General features: G+C 37.2%; 1 pseudogene; it reads right to left on the bottom strand.

The window, feature by feature from the left end:
- Positions 1 to 6,261: 6,261 nt before the first annotated feature.
- LOC129272757 (uncharacterized) lies at positions 6,262 to 11,098 on the bottom strand (annotated as a pseudogene).
- Positions 11,099 to 12,399: the final 1,301 nt, after the last annotated feature.

Genomic DNA, 12,399 nt, shown 5'->3' with positions numbered 1-12,399 from the left:
TCGAACGACCAAGTAATGCTATCCTCGATCCTATTTTTTTACTGGTTTTTGTCAGATGTTCTTTCCAATTTAATGTTGGATCTAGCCAAACCCCTTAGTATCTGCATGTAAGTGTAGACCTGTAAAATTTGTTGTTGGTTAACTCTAATGGAAATATTTTTTTCAAGTTTAGCCAATTTTATTTGTGATCCAAACAACATAAATTCAATTTTGTTTGTATTTAACGTAAGATTGTTCTCTTTTAACCATTTGTGTACTTGTTTTAAATCAAAATTCAAGGCTGATTCAATTTCATCACTGCTTTGACTACTGAAAAACAGAACAGCATCGTCTGCGTATAGCATCACTTGGCATTCGGATACCACATTTGGAAGGTCATTTACCATAATAGTGAACAATAACGGGCCCAAATTGGCGCCTTGTGGTACACCTGACACAGTGGTACCCCAATCAGACTCATATTTCCCTAATACCACTTTTTGTTTCCGATTAGTTAAGTATTCGATAAACCAATGTCTTTCCTTTCCAAGTATACCATATTTACGTAGTTTTTCTATCAAAATTTTACGGTCTACTGAATCGAATGCCTTGCGCAGGTCTATAAAGACTGCGCCTGTCATTTGACCTTTGTCCATTTGTCTATAAATAAAATCAGAGAAATAAGTTAAAACAGTGAGCTCCTTATTCATTTCTCCCCGTATTTATAGCCAAATTCTGGTACCGCTCCGACACCTCCATACCAACGCTAAACCAAGGTTCATCACCGCAATGGATCGCTACTTTAACGCCCAGCACTGTTCCAGCAATCCCGTGTCCGCTCGGAAAACGCTTACAACCGCTCCACCAATATACAAAGTTTGTGAACCGTTTAATCACCAGCCGGGCAACGCTGGCGAAGCAGCGGTTGTCCAGCGTTCAAGATTTCTGGGTTGGCCTAGAGGACCCAAGCGTTCACGAACTTTCGTCTAGCGGTGCCAAACTTTGACTGGGCGTTGTTAGAGCAGTAGTCAACTTTGCTGGAGCGGAAAATTGACCGCTCCTCACCGCTCGCAATATTTTGAGCAGCTCAAAACTTTCGGAGCGGTAGGAGGGACCATCAGCGGTGGCCGAGCGTATTTGGCGTTGCCTTAACGGAGGCCAACTTTGGTTAAACGGTGGTGAACGGTAGCGAGCGGTGATGATTTTTTCTCTCCGCTCCACGACCGCTCCAACAAAGCTTTAGATCGTCTTGTTTCCTGGTCTGACAAGTGGCTGTTAGTAAAGTTCCACCCAGATAAATGTTGTGTACTTACAATTGGAAAAAAGAACGATGAATTTAATGGCTGCACAATGACACACGGTAATGCTACACATAATCTATTACAAGTTGAAACAAGTAAAGATTTAGGCGTGATCATTGACACAAAGCTTACTTTTGACCAACATTTTCAGGCAAAGATCAATAAAGCCAATAGGTTAATGAATCTGATAAGACGAACATTTGTTTAGCAAGGGGAACTTTTTACTCCTATATAGCTTTGATCAGACCACATTTAGAGTATGCACATGCCGTATGGAGTCCTTACTTGAAGAAACATATTCATGCATTAGAAAATGTACAGAGAAGGGCCACTAAATTGGTACCTGAGGTAAAAAAAAGTATCCCTAAGTAAGTATAAGTATATCTCCATGGACCATTCTGACGAGATTGGCGACAAATCAGCGCTTTCCGTATCACGAAGGCATTATTATTTTTTTTATTAAGTTGTTATTTATTGAATTCATTCAATACACCCATTCAATACAATATCGCTTTTTTTTTCTTAGTAACATAAGACAAAAAAAATATATATATACATAGTTGTTTTATCATTCATTTGACTTGTCTTCAGGGGCGGTATATTCTGAGAGCACAATAGCGCTCACATGCATATGCGATCCGGCCGGTGCGACGCGATTTAAAAAAAAATCGCATTATGCATCAAATATGAAAGTTCCAAGAAGTAAAATTATTTTTAATAAAGTTTGGCATATCGTTAGGAAAACTTAAATCATTTTTTTACTTTGCGGCAAGCCCTTTGGTAAAGTCCAAATCGGCTTCAAGTCACAGCCGATGATGACGTTATTACGATTTGGAATTGAATCTGTTTAGCAGGGAGGCTCTGTAGCTAACTGTCGTAATCCCCTTTCGAATTACTCACAGCGATCTCAGACGGCCTGATTTTTTGAAGACCACTTCTGGAAGCGTTGATATTTTGTTATTTCCGAGGTTGCTGTTTCAAAACGAAAGCGAAAAGACAGATAATATGGCCTTATACTGAGTGAGCGGTGTGCTTTGTCTTGGAGTAGAGTATATGACGGGCCGCCTATACAAAAAAAAGAATGTTTGATTTTTTTTCTCAGATTTTTAAAGCATTTTTTCTGTACCTTGTGAGATATTTTGTATGTCTACAGGACCATGTCGAAAACCAAATTATCTGAACATGTTTATCCTGCATAAATATTTTTTAAATAAATATATAGATAAATAAATAAAATAAATAACTAAACTTATAGCTACTTTTATCAGTCACATTTGCTCTACGGTGGCTGTAAGGCGAGTCGAAAGCAGCCGTTTTTTGTTTCAGCTACACTTAAGGTAAGATTTCAATTATGTGGCGCAATCCTGAAAACGCGTCGTTTGAAAGAATCGAGATCCCATTATTCTGTAAGTTACTGGGTTGAGATAATTGAACTAATGGTATAATCAAACTGTATCGCATTGATTACGTTCAACAGAAATTGTATGATATTCCCGACCTTTCGTTGGAGAACGCGAACGCTTATTTGCGACGGTAGTTGATTTTGGAAGAGACTTTTGGGCCCGTCGTCATGGTCGTAAAACTCTGTCCTGCAATGCAAATTGTGTGATATGAGATTTTTTTTCGTTTCGCATCTGGAACGGAAACATTCAATCTGCGTTTCGTGTGCAAAATTCTGGTTGCTACTATGGTAACAGCGATATCCGATTTAGGACGACTTTCCAAAGCCACATTTGGTTCCTCCCAGAGCTCGAGAGGCCGCCCGGGGGGCCCACTTCCATTGAAGAGTGGGTATACCAGGCGCGACCACGCGTAAAAAGGGAAAGAGTGGGCAAGTACGTTACGCATATAGGCCTAATTATGTAGCGTTATAAAGGTGTCAAAAACGATGATTAAAATACTGAAAAAAGGGATATATTTCCAATACTTGTAGGGTTTTACAAGCCAAATAATTGTTAAAAGATGCATCTTCATAATCTGGAAAAGACTTGCTTCCCTTGTTTAGGGTACTTTTCGAAACCCCATGGTCGTGCCTGGTATCCACTCATCAATGGAAGTGGTCCCCCCGGAATTTGAATCTAACCCCCATTTCTGGGGAAAGTAAAACATAATACCCTTTACATCGTGTGCTAGAGGCGTATCGTTTGTGTAGAAGGAGTGAACAAAAGAAGCAAAAGAAACCCGCATGCAAACGTATTGCATACGCTGTGTTCATATGCGAAATGGGTTCGGCTAGAGAGTTGATCTGACCCATGGAATCAATTGCCAGTCATCCACCAATAATCCACATTAAATGCAATATCGATTCGATGGACTGTAATGATCTATATCTAAGCCTTAATTCAGTAACTTTTTCCTCACTCAATATGTACTCGATTTGTTTGAAAAACCACTTTCTTATCCATGTCATAATCTATTGTAGGTCCTGCATTTCGAATATCTCCAGCCATCAGTCGTAATGTACATGCATGTATGGTGCGGGTGTCGCGGGAAAGAATTTTGCACACGAAAAGCATCTGTAGGGCCTGTAACCCCCCTGTAACACAAATCTTAGCATTGATTGTAGAGCAGTTTTCTACGTTTGATTCTATTGACTATAATGTACAATCAATCTTAAAAATAAAGTGTATGATTAAGCGTTAACTTTTGTGTTAGGGGACCCTAATATTAGCGTCCGTGAGGATTGCGAAAGGTGGCTGTCATGATGATGACGGTGACGATGCATGCTTCTGACGATAAACACAATAACAACTAGAAATTTAATCCGTCATGAGGACGAATTAGGTGATCTGTCTCTGATCCGAGATCATGAATATGATCACTATTTTAATTCAGATCAATATGATAATCATGATGAAAACTGAACTGTTATAGCGAAAAGAATGTGTTGATAACTCTTGAAATACGGGAAAAGATGTGAAGCGGGTGTTGGTTGATATAAAACTTGATAAGCCAATCTGCACTTACTGACTTTATGCGTGTAGAGACATCCGACGGACAATCATCCAATATATTCAAAGTGTTTCAATTATTGCATGATCCCAACATTTGACACAATATACGCAAAATCACACAGATATTATCACAAAACTAATTTGGCTAGCACAAGCGGTATTTTAGATTTTTCTCTTGGTGAAATGACCGTGAGAAAAAGGGTAGTACGGACTTGAATATGAGATAAAGTGGAAGACACAATGTGAAGTTTGCTTCAGGTGAGATGATACCAGCCCACCAAAGTATAGTAATTTGACGACGTTCTCAAAACACGTGTTTCCTAGAGTAGAACACTTTGAGAAGTGTGGTAGAAAGGAACGTTTCCAACAGCTTAAACTGTGAATGAAACCACCCAATGTAATGATAGCCGTGATACCTTATTTCGATTGAAAACGTCAAAACGTTTGAAAGTATTGTTGTGTTGTCGTTGGATCTAATGCTCTTTTATTTTCAACCAGACTTAAATGAGACGAATCGATGCAGGATGTACAGTTCATATATTTATATACATTTATTAATTAAAGACGATTACTTGATGATAATGACAAATACATGAGTAAGTCTGATGGTGACTATACTCTGAAGATGAAGATAATATAAATGCTGCAAACTGATGTAGTATACTTTTATGTAGCTCTAAACTCCAATCTCTTTATATTCTGTAAAACTAATTTGTTATCTCTATTCTGCAATCTGATTTGGTTCAGAAGTGAACCCCTTTTATATTGGTCTGGTCCAGACTCTTTACAACCAAACAGGTGACAATGACAATGTTTTTATTTCTTTGACGGCCCCTCCTGGGGGCATAGAAGAAATATAACAGCTTATAACAATGGTAATAATAGGCATAAGAAAATACAAAGGTAACAAATAAATAAATAAATAAACCTTGGACAGTTGACCAAAACAATCTGTACGTCATAACTTTACTCTGAATCGGAGGAGTTGACCTTTTAGGGAGAACATGAAATGTAGTGAATAAGAAACCCATAAAATGTGTGTGCGTCAGAAGTTTAGCTGGAAGAATAATGAGTAATACTTTCTTATGAAAGTTAGAGCTGGTATACTTCCTGTAGAAGTATTGATTAAGCATTGATTATGTATTGATATAATATTGAATATGTGAGATATGTCTTATCATCACATAGTATCCCCTTTTGTTAGAAAATGTGGCTTTCCCACATTTGTATAAAAAAAAATTGAAATAATGGTCCAATGGAGTTAACAATTAAAATTCATATAAAACAAAATAATATTTGTGAAACTTTCTAATTTACCTTCTACCTCCTCTTTCTCTCAAAACTCTCACACCATGCATCAAATGAAAATACAAGTGCATCTATAAAATCATTATAGAAAACTTCCAATTGAGTGCAGACTCGTGCATTATTCCTGAAAAACTATATCACATATTTACACTGTACAAACTATCTTATACACAATATAATACATTTAGATTCAAAAAGATCAAAAAGTTCTCAAAATCAGTCATGATATAAGCAATATAAAATATATTCAATTGAACAAGGTATACATAATAAAATTGAACAATCATTAAAACACAAAATATCAAATTCACTGTACTATCAGAACATATATCAATAATCTCCAATCCAATCAATAAATTATTCCACTTTTATGATTTCGGAAATAAACGAGGGCGCTCAAGATATTGGATATACTCTATGCAAATCTAGACCAATTTTATTTCATATAAAGTGCAAACACAGAATAATGTATAATCCAAACCTTACTCGTATAAGTTAACGTCATATAAGACAAAATTTTCCTACGTCATAAATTTTCAAAACGGTTCTCCAACAAGTGCTTTTAAACTTGTAAACAATCATTTTAATATATAATGATCTAAAAGCAAATTATCACATCTGCCAAATTATCAATGTCTTGATGCATACTAAATACAGTATGTTAAACAGAGAAAAACTTAGACATGATATCTAAACCTTTGTCAATTTCACACATCAAATTACATAAACAAATTCTGCAACATCCTCCTACATGTCCTAGGAGTGCCTGTTACTGGTATAATCCAATCACACAAAACTCTATGAATCAACTGTTCATGATCTGGGTACACATCTATATTCCACCAAAAATTCACCTGTCTACTAGGTTTTTTGTTATCAACTTGTGGTTTGTCAAATGAAACCAGAATTTTCATGTCCTGACTTAATCGTCCTCTCTGAAGAGTCATAATATCACTGGTAGGGGCAGTCAACAATAAGTCAATTCGTTTCCTTAACTCTTCCTGTGTCAGTTTCCTATAGGGGTAGCTATACCTTGATTATCTATCATAGATGAAGTGTATATTGGTTCTGCTTGTTGATAGCACATGATTTGTTCACAATCAAACCTTGACAAAATTTCATCATTTTCATTGATGAATTGTACTGTCTCTTTTTCAGAGCTTTCTTTGTCATTCTGTGTTTGGTTTTCACCTAGTGCTTGTTTCAACTTTTGGATATGAGTGATATTTTTCTTTTCATTGGATGCTCTTACAAAGCAGGGTTTAAGCCTATTGTAATTAAACATATCTCTTAAGATTTCTCTCTTTAGTGTATAATGAGTTCTGTCTAGTACCTCATGGATTACCAAAGGTCCACACCATTCAGCAGCAATCTTCTTGGAGTTTGCTGTCAGGGAAGAAGAGCTTGGTTTATACAAATAGACTGATTGTCCTACTGAGTAGATTGGGCTCTTGCTTAGCTTCTGTGAAATGTTTGAGTTCTGTCTATCTTGTTGCTTCATTTGCAATGAAAGCATGGTTCTAAAAATTTGTTGGAATTTCTTCTTAAGATGGTCTACATATTCCTCATAGGTCTGGGATAATCCTTTCATAGGATTGAAAGTCAACAAGTTGGGAGGTTCCCGTCCAAACACTAACTCGTAAGGGCTGCGATTCCCTAATTGAGCTGATGATAATGAATTGTAAGCATAGCATGTAGTTAAAATACATCTAACCCAATCATTTCCAAATTGGTTCAAATTCACTTTCAAGAACAGTGAAAGTGTACGGATATGTCTTTCAACATGCAAGCTACCATGATTCTCTACGCTAATTACCTTCTTCTCTATCTGAAGTGTATCACACAACAAGTACGTCAATAACTTGCCTGTCAATGATGCGGCTGCATCAGTTACAATGCAAGAGGGTGGTCCAAATACACATATAACTTTCTGAATCAAAGCTTCACAGATAGTCTCTGCATCTAAAGTCTTCAAATGTGCACAAATCGAGTTATCTCATCACATACAACCATCAAAATAATGTTTGTAGCCTGTGATTGAATTTGGCATAGATTTGAAGCCTAAGCTAATCCTACCAAATGGGCGGTATGAGTCTGGGACTCGAGTATGAAAGGGTCTGACTTTGTCTGGTTTACCACGAAACTGTTGACATCTAAGACACGCTTTAACATAATTACTTATCCTCTCAAACATATTTGGGAAATAGAAATTACGTCTGATAGTCAAGTACGTACGCATAGTTCCTTGATGGTTACTAAGAAGATTGTCATGATACTGTGATATGATCGTGCCTGTCAAAGATTCTGGGATAGCAAGTTGTAAGGTGTAATCGTACGTCATTTTCATGAAAGAATAAACGAAACAAAAGACCACCACACAAAATGTATTGCTCTGACTTGGTTTGTACAGCTCTAGCTGCTTTCTTGTCACTTGGCAATATATCATAAGCCAAATAGTCATAGACTGGCTTATAAAATGCGATAAAATGGTGATGGTTCTTGTTCGGTCTTCAAAGTTCTCATATCAATTGGCAAATTGTAATCCCTGATAATCTTTCTCTTGATTACCTCCATGATTTTGTCTACCTCTTGTTGTTTCGGAACATGTCCGGCTACACATTATTCACTTTAGTAGTAAGTGGTCTAGGAGGTGTGTACAAATCACTTGGTACATCCCTATAATTATCATCTAGAGAAGATTCTCTATTCTTGTCAACTAATCTTGGTTCGACTTGAACATTTAATATTCTGTCTACTAGTACTAGGTTGAACAGGTGGGTCACTATTCAGTTCAGTCTGACCATATGGAACGTCATACTGAGACTGAGATCTAGGCAAATCCCTTGTAATTGGTAATGGGCCATTTGTGGTCTGCTGGGACGTTTCGCTTGAATTTATTGGGGTCTGTTCACATTGTCTGGTATCTGAAAGTTTCTTTGGAAACAAATCTGGGACTGAAATTCCCATCTTCTTGGCATAAGCCCTAGTAACAGTTCGCTCTGCGGGTTGTACAGGGTTAAGTGAATCATCACTTTCAAATAAATAAGTCTTCTTCTGAAAAGAGACTATATGCCATAGGAACTACATTGTCGATTTCTATATCATCTTCGCGTGGTGCGCGAGAAAGAAAGTCCGCCAAAACTAATTCTGATCCCTTCTTGTAACTAATTTTGAATGAATACTCTGACAATTTCATTATTAGCTTCTGTAAGCGTTTAGTGCAATGTTCTTCTTTTGATTTCATGATTTGTACTATTGAGCTATGATCAACAAATGCATCAAATTCACAACCATTAATCAAGAGTCCAAATAATTCTAATTCAGTAACACTGTATCTCTGGCATGCATTTGGTAAGACTTTGGAATAAAATCCAATGATTCTTTCCTTACCTTGAACAGTTTGAGTCAAATAAGAACCTGTTCTAGAAGTATCACTATACAAGGAAAATCTACCAAATGTGGCATGTGAATTCCTTAATTTTCTCAAATGCTTGATCATGTTCATCAGTCCATACAAATTTACTATTTTCCTGGTCAATTTGTGTAGTGGTCGTAAAGTGGCCTGAATGTTTGGAAAGAAACTAGAGACAATGAGAAATACTTTCTTATGAAAGTTGGATCGAGCTGGTATACTTCCTGTAGAAGTATTGATTATGTATTTATATGATATTGAATATGTGAAAATATGTCTTATCATTACATAACAGTATAATACAAATTACTCATTAATCCCGACTTAATTTTAGAAACAAGAATTTATATCAATGAACAGTCATCTCGTGGCCGAATCCCACTCCTTGCAATTTACCTACTTTAAACTCAAGTCGAATTAAATATGATTGCACCATCAGATAGAGTAAATGTTACTCTTTCACATTGGTCATTTGATTTTGTATACAATATTTTTATAAAATTTATTCAAAACTGAATTCTCTTCCTCTATTTTCTTTTGCAAATTTTGCTAAAATTTTTTGTTTTGAGCCTCAATGATATCTATATCTCCAGAAAGCTGAAATTCTGTACTAATTCTTACAATGTCACTCTTGATATGTGGCACTTTTTAATCGGGACAAGATCAGACTTTAGAACAGCAATGGCCGAATAAAAAGAGGTGTTTTGGTTCGCACCCAGCTCATTAAATATATTCTAAACCTCTCTAGTTATGAATATCACTTGGATGAAAGAAGCTACTTTTTGAGGACCTGCCTACTGACTGTGAAAGATTTTGCAGCACGTCTGTCTAAATCGCCGGTAGGTGAATGAATATACAAACACATTGGTGATGTGGCTGATATATTTGATTTGATAGAAGGTGTAGATGATGACTCTTTTCACTCTGTTGAGCTGATGATAAGGAACCTGATCGATGATGATATTAGGTAGCCAGAGGATGAAGAATATGACAGTAATGATGATGACGACCCTAGTGGTCATATGGTCGGATTGGGTGTTCTGAAGCTTGCTCGATGATGGTTTCGTTTTATCATTGGCAGGGTGATGTGGAGCTTTTCCAGTGTCTTTGATTGACTTCGTGCCAGTCGCAAATGATTGGCTTTTCTTCTTGCTCATGGCAAAAAGTCTTTTCGGATTTGAGATTGCGGGTATTGGTAGGGACTCATTTTCTTGAAAGGAAGTCTGGTAATTTCTCGATTCTGCATTAATGTTAATGTTTGACGCAGATTTCTTGAGTATTCTTAACTCGATAGCATCTTCAGCATTTGATATCGTTTTCACAACGGGCTTTTGTTGGCTGTCACAGATGTTAGATCCTAGTTCGTTATTGTATGACAAAGAATAATGGGCCGTCATCTGCCTGTTGGTGTCATCAGGTTCTGATGTACTTGCGACAGTTGCACAAGAAGCTGACACGCTGGGAATCGCTGGTGGTGTTGGCAGTGTCTTGTCATTCACAGTTTTAGCTAGATCTCGACCAACGAAGGCAGATCCGATCGTCAATTGCTGACGAATTATCTGATGAGCACGTATGAAGTTGTAGATCCGAACGTACAAGACTGAAATGGCCAATGCAGAAACACAAAATACAATGGCCTGTGTTTTGGCGTAAACATCCCGGCCCCAGGGAATGTTGCCGTAGACATTGCATCCGTACCCGTACTCACTGCCGAGTTTGACTGAGGTGGTGATGAAAAAGAATGGGATATGGAGCACGAAAGCGACTACGGCACACCCAATGGCGATCAAGGTAGCAGATCGCCTTCCAATTCGCTTATTGAACGGCCTACACACTGCTTGGTACCTATACACGGCCATCCAGATTGTGAGAAACAGTCCAGCATAGAGGGCCGATCTCGCTGCAACGACTTCGATGAAGCACGCCCATGGATGCTCATCGTGGTAAAACACCATGACGATCTTCATCCCGTTGATGATACTGGCGATGAGGTCGACGACGGCAAGGGCGATGAAGGTGATATCTGTGGCATTTTTGATCCCCTGACGCGTAAATACGCCTATAATTACCAGGTTACCAGGTATCCCAAAGACAGTCGCCAAACAACCAATAGTCATTCTGAGGATGACAACATCGGTGAACATGGTGCAGAAAGAGTGTCATCCAACGTCAATCCAAATTTGAAAACAGTGTTGTGTTCAACTCTTATATTCTTCAGAAAGGCAAATATGTTACGTAAATCAACAGGTGGCAATGGGTTGAGTCCTAAAAACCCAAAGCTGCAATGGTACCTTCTGTCTGCTCGTCTCCGCTGCATCAACGATCTCGCCAATATATAATGAGAATGAAGAATATATCTCGTCAATATTTGTTTCATTGTCGATGATAGTATGTCATAGGGTCATTACCGTCAATCAAGTTTTCATTGGTTCAGTATAAATCAATCAATATATTGTGTGCAGATTTCATTGCAAAATATATTAATTTAATACGAACGTTTTATGAACACTTGATAGTCATAATAGTCATCGGATGTAGTTTTTTTTTCTGTCGAAAGCTTTGTGAACTAGTCACTTTATATGAAGTTCTTCTTTTTATTGAACTCTGGCAAAACTTCGCTTATCAGAGAACCTTCGTCACCCTTACACTGCTTTTTTTTAAACCCATTATCAACATCATCAACATCAGCAGCATCGGTGACAGGATGACTAAACTTTTCTTTAAATGAATGCATTTTGTGATCAATCCTTCACCAAGTAAATAGTGGCAGAAAGGGGAAGGCCACAGTTTCATTTCAAGTTATATTTTGTAATTACTTTTGAAGAAAATAAAAATAGATTAAAAATATATATATTTTAGACTATCAATGCATCAGTCATTGTGATCGAAAGCACGATTCCATTTACTAAGCATTTCCAATGCTTTAATATTCATCATTAGATGAAAGAGCTTCATTTCAACAAAGTTCTGATGAATGTAATTCAATCAGAATATCCTTGAATATACTGAGCCTGATTTTCAGTTAAGAAAAATAATATTTCAAATAAAAAATATGCTGAAAGGATCAGCACAATATCAAGAGGAAGTTGCTAAAAGATTCTCAGACACACTATCGCAGTCTGACAAACAAAAACGATTGTGACCGATGTAAGCTTTGTTACATTATTTTGAATGGTACATTATCGGCCGGTTTTGGAGTCGGTTTCGTTGGTATGACTGTATCATAAAATATTCTCTTTTCTACGGGCTTTTGGATTCAATCTCATATTATTGGGAATCGATATTGGGCCATTTGCTTTCAGATCAAAATAGGTAGGCTATAGAGATTATGGAGGTCAGGTTTGACTGAACCAGACATAACTATAAATGTGACCAACCAGACAGTCAAGAAGAAATTCTTGTATGGCGCTAGCATCTTCCACTTTTTAAAAGAAGTCTTTCAGAA

Source organism: Lytechinus pictus, chromosome 12, assembly GCF_037042905.1.
Source record: "Lytechinus pictus isolate F3 Inbred chromosome 12, Lp3.0, whole genome shotgun sequence".
Lineage (NCBI taxonomy): Eukaryota > Metazoa > Echinodermata > Echinoidea > Temnopleuroida > Toxopneustidae > Lytechinus > Lytechinus pictus.
The sequence above is the reverse complement of the archived record's forward strand: the minus strand, read 5'-3'. Positions and strand labels throughout refer to the sequence as shown.